The sequence below is a fragment of the Chrysochloris asiatica genome, unplaced genomic scaffold (assembly GCF_000296735.1).
Source record: "Chrysochloris asiatica unplaced genomic scaffold, ChrAsi1.0 scaffold00011, whole genome shotgun sequence".
NCBI lineage: Eukaryota > Metazoa > Chordata > Mammalia > Afrosoricida > Chrysochloridae > Chrysochloris > Chrysochloris asiatica.
In genome coordinates, this window is record NW_006408529.1 from 7919614 (window position 1) to 7928210 (window position 8597).

Below are 8597 nucleotides of genomic sequence, written 5' to 3' on the forward strand. Positions count from 1 at the left end.
GGAAGACTGGTGTCTGGCCAACTGATTGGAAGAGAACCATATTTGTGTCCCTTCCAAAGAGAGGTGACCCAACGGAATGCAGAAGTCATCAAACACTATCATTAATATCACATGAAAACTTTGCTGAAGATAATTCAGAAAGGGCCCCTACACTACGTGGATAGGAATTTCCAGTAGTTCAAGCGAGATTCAGGAGAGGACATAGAATGAATTATATCACTACTGACATCAGAAGGAAATTAGCTGAAAGTAGAGAATACCAGAAAAATGTTGATCTATGTTTTATCGATTGTGTAAAGGTTTCGATTGTATACACCATGAAAAGCTATGGATAGCATTGAGAAGAATGGGTATTCCAGAATGCTTAATTGTGCTCATGAGGAATGTTTATAAAAACCAAGAAGTTATTAGCACAGAACAAGGGGGTACTTAATTATTTAAAATCAGGAAAGTGTTGTAACCTTTCACCATACTTATTTAATCTGTATGCTGAGCAAATAATCAAGGCAGCTGGATTATATGAAAAAGAATATGGCATCAGGACTGAAGGAAGTCTCATTACAAAACTGCCTTATGCAGATGATACAATTTTGCTTGCTGAAAATGGAAAGGATTTAAAATACTGATTGATAAAGATCAAAGACCACCATAGTCTTCAGTATGGATTGCACCTAATGTAAAGAAAACAAAAATCTTCACAACTGTATCAAAAAATAGCATCATGATAAATGGAGAAAAGATTGAAGTTATTGAAGACTTCTTTTTTGCTTGTTTCCGTAATCAAGACTTATAAAAGCAGCAGTCAAAAAGTCAAATGACATATTCCATTAGCAAACCTGCTGTACAAGATCTCTTTAAAGTGTTCAAGAGTATAATGTCAGTTGAGGACTAAGGTACTCCTAGCCCAAGCCATAGTATTTTCAAGTGTCTTATATGCATGTAAAAGTTAGACAATGAATAAGGAAGACCATAGGAGAATTGATGCATTTTACTTCTGGTGTTTGAGAATATTAAAAGCACCACGGGCTGCTAAAAGACAAACAAGATTTGTACTGGAAGAAGTAGAGTCAGAATGTTCCTTAGAAGCCAGATGGTTCTAAGTAAGATAACTTACGTCAGGCATGTTATCATGAGGGATCAGTCCCTGGAGAAGGTTGTCATGTTTGTTATAGTGGAGGGTCAGTGAGCTGGCACAGTGACAACAGCGATGTGTTCAGCATAACAATGATTGTGAGAAGGGAGCAGGGCTGGGCAGTGTTTCCTTCTGTTGTGCATAGGGTCACTATGAGTTGTAACCAACTAAACAACACCTAAAAACAACAAAGCCAAAAGCACAAACTTCAAAAACTCTCCCCACATTCTACCTGATTTTTGTATCAGAGAAGCTGGGTTCTATGAAGAAAAACATGGCATCAGGATAGGAAGACTCATTAACAACCTGTGATATGCAGATGATGGAACCTTGCTTGCTGAAAGTGAAGAGGACTTAAAACATTTACTGATGAAGATCAAAGAGCACAGCCTTTGGTATGGATTACATACATCTCAATGTCAAGAAAACAAAAATCCTCACCACTCGACCAATAAACAACATTCTTATCAATGGAGAAAAGATTGAAGTTGTCAAGGATTTCATTCTTCTTGGATCAACTATCAACACTTACGGAAACAGCAGTCAAGAGATCAAACAATGTATTGCATTGGACAAATCTGCTGCACAAGATCTTTTTAAAGTGTTGAAGAGCGAAGATGTCAGCTTGAGGACTAAGGTGCACCTGACCCAAGCCATGGTATTTTCAATAACCTCATATGTATGCGAAAGCTGGACAGTGAATAACAAAGACTGTAGAAGAATTGATGCCTTTGAATTATGGTGTTGGAGGAGAATATTGAAAGTGCCATGGGCTGCCAAATTAACCAATAGATCCATTTTGGAAGGAGTGCAGTCAGAGTGCTCCTTAGAGGCCATGATGGCCAAACTTCATTGCTCATACTTCGAACATATTGTCAGGAGGGACCAGTCACTGGTGAAGGATATCATATTTGGTAAGGTGGAGGGTCAGAGAAAAAGAGGAAGACCCCCAATGAGATTAATTGGCCAAGTGGCTGCATCGATGGACTCAAGCATGGCAATGATAGTGAGGTTGGCCCAGGATCAGGCAGTGTTTTGTTCTGCTATGCATAAGGTCGCTATAGGATGGTACTGACTTGATGGCACCTAACAACAACAACAAATGCCTACATTGGGACATCAACCCATAAACAGATTTTCCAAACACCCTAAAGGCAGAATTCCCAGAAATCTCACTGTTATGACAACACAGTCACTTCTCTGATAATTATCGAGCCATGATCCTGTCTCCAACAAGGACTGGATCTCAACCTAGGATTGGGGGACATTTTCTTTGGGTGCTTATCTTAATTGTTAGAGGCTGCTATTCACATTTAAAATGATCATATTTGTTCTTATTAGTGCTACCTCATTATTCAAACCTCATGTTATATTAATAATTCTTCATATTAAACTGCCCTGTTCAAACTACTGCGTGGTTTCTTGCTCCTGATGGGACTAAGAATGATTCAATGACTAAATGATATCCTAGGATTAAATTTATGAAACCATATGACATATCAACCATGATTTTGTTAAATTTGGTGACTTTTTAAAGAGAGACATTTGAAAAATAATGTTTTTATTAAGTGCTGACACATTCAATAAACTGTGACTACCTGGTCTAAGCTCACCAGCTGCTCCTTGGAAACCTATACGGGGTCACTGTGGATAGGAACCAACTCAATGGCACTTAACAACAACAACAACAACAAACTTTGTGCTAGTCAGTACAATTAAATAGCATTGTAGTTCCACATTTGAAGTCCAATTGTATATATAAATATGAAAGGTAAAATATGTAGATATTCTTATATAGTTTTTTGTTGTTATTTGAGTGAAATGCACAAATTGGTTTCTGATTCAACAATTCATACACATTTTGTTTCTTTACATTAATTGCAACCTCCATTATGAAGCAGCAGTTTTCCCACTTCCTTCCTGCATTTACCATTTTCATTCATCCTTCTTTCATATGCATTCGTACAATGAGAGCTTTACCCCTGGTCAAATGCTATCTTTTTTTTTTTTTTTTTTTTTTTAATCTCCTGAAGTTTAACTGTTCTAAGGAGTATGCATTAACTCCCTGGTGTTGTTGTTTACCTTACAGTCCTGTCTGTTGTGTGGCTGGTAATATGATGCTGCAGGATAATTACTGAACTGATAACCAAAAGGTCCATGGTTCAAACCTACCAACTTCTTCTTGGAAGGTCTCTATGAGTCAGAATCAACTCAATGGCACTTAAGAACAACAACAATTGTTTGTCTGAGTGTTGAGTCATGTGGGTGCATTCAGTTCCAGGTCTGAAGGCCTCAGGGGTTCCTCTAGTATCTGTCAGACCAGCAATCTCAATCTTAGTTATGATTTGGAGTCTTGTTCCACATGCACTTCTAGGAAGAAATACTGACAGAATGTTCCATAGAAGCCAGGGTGGTGAGAATTTGTCTCTCATACTTCAAACATACTATCAGCAGGAGCCAGTCACTGGAGAAGGATGTCATGCTTGGCAAAGTGGAGGGTCAGCAAAAAAGAAAACTCCAATAATATGAATTGGCACTGTAGCAACAGTGTTCATAACTATAATAGCTTCAGATGAACTAGGGTCTAGAAAAGGATACCTAGTATCAGCCTCAATCTGGCATCCTATAAAGAGATCTGGGTTTTCATCCTTCTCTTGAATGACTTCTGTTAATTTAGAAAAATTGACAGCCTTATTCTAAATCTGTTTCATTCCTCCTAAGAGGCAAATTATCATGTGGGTCTTTGTAGCTATTCCTGCTTCTCCCAGTTGGTAATTTCACAGGGGATTTTCAATGGGGACTGTCACATTCTCAACTGGAAATGTCTGTTTATGAACATGTAAATTATCTCCCTATGCTCTGGCAGCTGCCTAGATATGCATGGTTTTTCTTATCCACTGTGCAACACCTAGAGAGGACCCCCTAGGGTATCTTTACAGGTTAAGTCATAAGTTAAATCTTATTGTTCAAACCATTCAATAAGCTTAGAGTAATTCTGTAAAACGCTCCTTAGCTTTCCCTTGCACTGTTTCAAATCTGCCACAGATAATGGTACATGGTCCCTGACAAGTTGCCGGGCAGCCCATGAAACTCCTTGCAAATGTAAGAGATTAGAGAGAGGTGAGTAGTCTGGGGAGGGCCACTGGGGCTTGATTTCTGCTTCTTCTCTTCTTCAATTTTAGCTTCTGTTATCAGTAAATTTGTTAGGGAACTCATTTCTATACAACACTTGCACCTGTCTGTGTCTTCTCTAAGGACCATAAAGGCTTGAACACAGGAAACCTTGATGACTTTCCTTCCCTTCTTACAGAATTGGTTCAATTGTAAACGGTTGTTGTAATTTAAGCTTCCAAGTACTGGCCATTGCCCAGGGCATGGAGTCCTGGTGTGGCACTGTAGAATAAGCACTCGGCCTCAAGGTCAATTTGAATTGAAAAGTCAGCCAGCAGTTCAAACTCACTGGCTGCTGCTCAGAAGCCCTATACAGGGTCACTATGGGTCAGAACTTACTCGGCAGCACTTAACAGCAACAGCAGCAGCCCAGGGTTAATTGGAGTCAAGTATGTTCCAGAAACATACAAATTTCTTTCTTTTTCTGTTTTTTTGTTCAGGCTATCAAAATTAAAGCTTTTCTAAATGGAGTCCTGGTGTGGCACTGTAGGATAAGCGCTGGACTACAAGGTCAGTTTGCTCTTCAAGGTTGGTGGTTCAAACCCACCAACTGCTCCTCGGGATACTTATACAGGGTTGCTATGAGTCAGAGATGACTTAACAGCACCGAACAACAACAATTTTATAACAAGCACCCCAAAGGAAAGTTATCAGAGATGTTAGAGCTGCCCATGGCACCTCATAAGACCCTATCTTGGAAAAAAATGCAGCCAGGGAGATGTCAAGGCATCTTCTGGAATTCCCCAAAAAATACAGGGACTCTTAGACCTCAACTTTTCATGGAACCATTCCACATCAATGTTTTCCATCCAGAGCATCTCTGAGGAGGGCCACACCATTATTTCTTATGGATCAGAGTACCAATTCCTGGGTGTCCTGACTTCAGATACCATTCAGGATTTGAACTTTTTAACTCCCACTTTGCTTGCCTCCAAAGAAAAAGGTGTAAGTCCATAAAGGTTTGGTCACCCAACATTTTATTGTGGGACCTTATTAGGTTGGTAAAGATTTGGACACAAATTTCTAAGAGATAAACCTCAGAAGTTCAGTCTCTGCTGAGTCTCATTCTGAACTTCTCCTCCAGTCTAGAACAGAAACAGAGCTTTCTCTTGGAGTCCCCCAAGAGCCAAGGACTAGCAATTTATGAAATAAAGGAATCCCGAAATAAAAACTATACATATAAACAGGGTAGGGTGCCTGGGCCAGAGTGACACTAATCTGTGTCTTTAGGACAGACTTCTCTGACTATTGTGTTTCAGCCCAGAGTTGTAGTTAGTCATTATGGGTTGAGTCCCAGGGGAAGTCACTCCCATTATCACTTCTACCCTTTTATATGCCTTAGTTTCTCCCAGGCATCCTGTGGGGTCACTTGGGAGGACTCAAGAGTAATCTGCTGGACCAGACCTTATGTGGCAGCCGCAAGAAGAGTCCAAGATTTTTACAGTGTGTTCAGGTATTCAACAATGGTCTAACATTATAAAATCAATCAATGTGATCCATCATGTATATAAAACAAAAGAAGCACCTTATCATATCTGTTAACACAAAAAATGTATTTGACATCATTTAACACTCTGTCCTGATAAAAACACCCTCAACAAAATAAGAATAGAAGGGAAATTTCTTAGCAAAATAAAGAGAACATGTACAAAATCAATAGCCAATATTTTTCTTAAAGGAGAGAAACTAAAATCTTTCCCCTTTGAATGGGAACCAGACAAGGATGCCATTGACCACCATTCCTATTCAGTGTTGTTTTTGTTGCTGTAAACTATGATCTAGTTGGTTCTGATTCACAATGAGATAGTATAAGGTTTCTGAGGTTTTAAATGTTTGCAGGTTCAGAAAGCCCTTTCTTTTGCGAAGCTGCTAATGAGATCGACCCATGGGTCTTGTGATTCTAAAGCCAGAGTTTGTTGTATGAAGCCACCATGCTCTTTACTCCAAACTATCTGGCTCCAAGAACTCCATTTTTCTGTAGCTTTTCAAAAACGCTTCCAGAGTCCACATCTGTCGTTATCAGCATCCGTCTCATTCATTCATTACATGTTTTCTCATTCTAAGTCTTTTTCCATCCATTTCTCTCATATCATTCTCTTCATATTTGAGGAGTCCTGGTGCACCACTCTGTGATACTGCACTGGACTGCAAAGTACATTTGAATCATAAGGTCAGTGGTTCAAGCTCCCCAGCCCTTCTTGGAAACCCTATACAGGGTTACTATGTGTTATAACCAATGCAACGGCACTTAGTGACAACAATAATACCATAGGGAGAGTCTTGCTGTGGCACTGTGGGATAATGTACAAGACCATAAGGTCTGTTTGAACTGCAAGGTCAGCAGTTCAAACTCACCAGCCACTCTTTGGAAATCCTATATAGGATCTCTGTGAGCCAGAACCTACTTGACAGCACTTAACAGCAACATACTATAAGGTGAGGATCGTGGCTCCATACATTGAACTCTGGACTGCAAACCACAAGGTCCATGATTCAAGTTTGCCAACCACTCCACAGAAGAAAGATGAGGCTTTTTGCTCTCACAAAGATTTAAAAGCCTTAGAAACCCTATCCAGGGTCTCTATCAGTTTGAATCGACTCAATGGCACTTAACAACAACAACATACAATAACATAAACACTGGACCATAAAATTGGTTTGAACTTAAAGGTTGGTGGGTTTAACCCACGAGTTGCTCCTCTGAAACCCTATAAAGGGTGCCTATAAGTCAAAAATGACTAGACCATACTTACTAACAACATACTTTCTCCAACTGTTCAGTAAATACAGCTTATAGTTATTGATAATCCATCAAGCCATTATTACTGACATCGTGTAGTTTGAAAAATGTCTTGGGGTTAAAATCATTAGGATCCAATTCTTTAGCTTATTCTCAGACCTCTTTCAGTTGATTTCTGATTCCTGGATGGTTAACTCCGGGATGATTTTCACACTTTTTCTTCAACTGTAGACTCTTCTTTTCAGTGCTTTAAAATATTCATTCAGTGTCTTTAAATGTTCTCTCCTTTCATGTTCCTCCAACATTTCATATTTTAATAATTCTTCATGTTGAGTCTTGACACAAATTACCTATTTCCACTTTGATTAGCATATCCAAATCTGTGGATTCTTATGTGTCATGATTCTTGTGTTTTAGGTGATCAAGCTAAAAGAACTTGTTGATCTATGCCTACACAAGATTATTCACTGAAAATAACCCAAATTTCCATCAGCAGGAGCCTGGTTAAATAAATTATGGTATATCAATATAATGGAATTAAATGCAGCTTGAAGGGAATCCAATTTAGTTTTAATTAACAGTTTTAACCTTGCTACTTCCTGTTTTTCAGTACATCTAGTCTTGTCCTCACATTATGACTTATTAAATCTACCCTTCGACTCTTTATTGCCTCTATGTCTTCTTTCTAGAGCTTTTCTCTGAGGTATATAATGTTACCAGAATAGCAATAACTTGTTTGAGATATTCATGATTATAAAGTTCATTACTTGGTGTTTCTATCTTTGAGCTTTCCATGAGTTCAGCATTTTTCACTTTCGTTCTGTCTAAGTCTATAGGCACAGATTCCAAAGCAGTAAGTAGACATGAAACCAAGAAAAAAAATATTGTAGTAGGATGGTTCTCCACCTTATCTCATTCTCCTTGGACATTGAAATACAGTGAATTGCTTTATTTATAGCCTTTCTAGCCATGCCTTTCTAGCCACAAAATTGGTTGGGATTACACATTTAAGGCATTTGTGGCCCACTAAGAGAGTAAGACCACGTGAAAGCACTAAGCTTTCTATTCAATATTGTGCTGGTAATGCTATCCAGAGTAATAAGGCAAGAAACAGAAATTAAAGGCATCAATATTGGCAAAGAAGTAAGACTCTATTTGTAGATGATACGATTCTGTCTCTAGAAAATTCCAGAGACTCAGGGTGAAAATTATTGGAACTCTTTGCAAGATTTAATGAAGTGGTAGAGTACAAGTTGAACATAAAAAATTAATTAGTCTCCTCACAGAGAGGGAGAGGGGCTGTGTGCTGACGACTGGGGGGGGCAGGCTTGTAGTGCATACCCTTTGGTTGGTTGATGATGCATGGAGGGGATTGTAACCATGGCAATGAAATGATATACGATAGATAGGATGAATGTAAAACTAATGTTCTCTCATGTAAACTATCTCATAATTCACAATAAAACATTAAAAAAAAAATCAGTCAGAGTCCTTTACACTAACAAATATAATACACTCAACATTTCTGAAGCTGAAAGAACTGAAGTTCTTGCA

General features: G+C 38.7%; 1 pseudogene; it reads right to left on the reverse strand.

Annotated features, from left to right (window-relative positions):
- Nucleotides 1-6334: 6334 nt before the first annotated feature.
- Nucleotides 6335-8014, reverse strand: LOC102828971 (annotated as a pseudogene).
- Nucleotides 8015-8597: the final 583 nt, after the last annotated feature.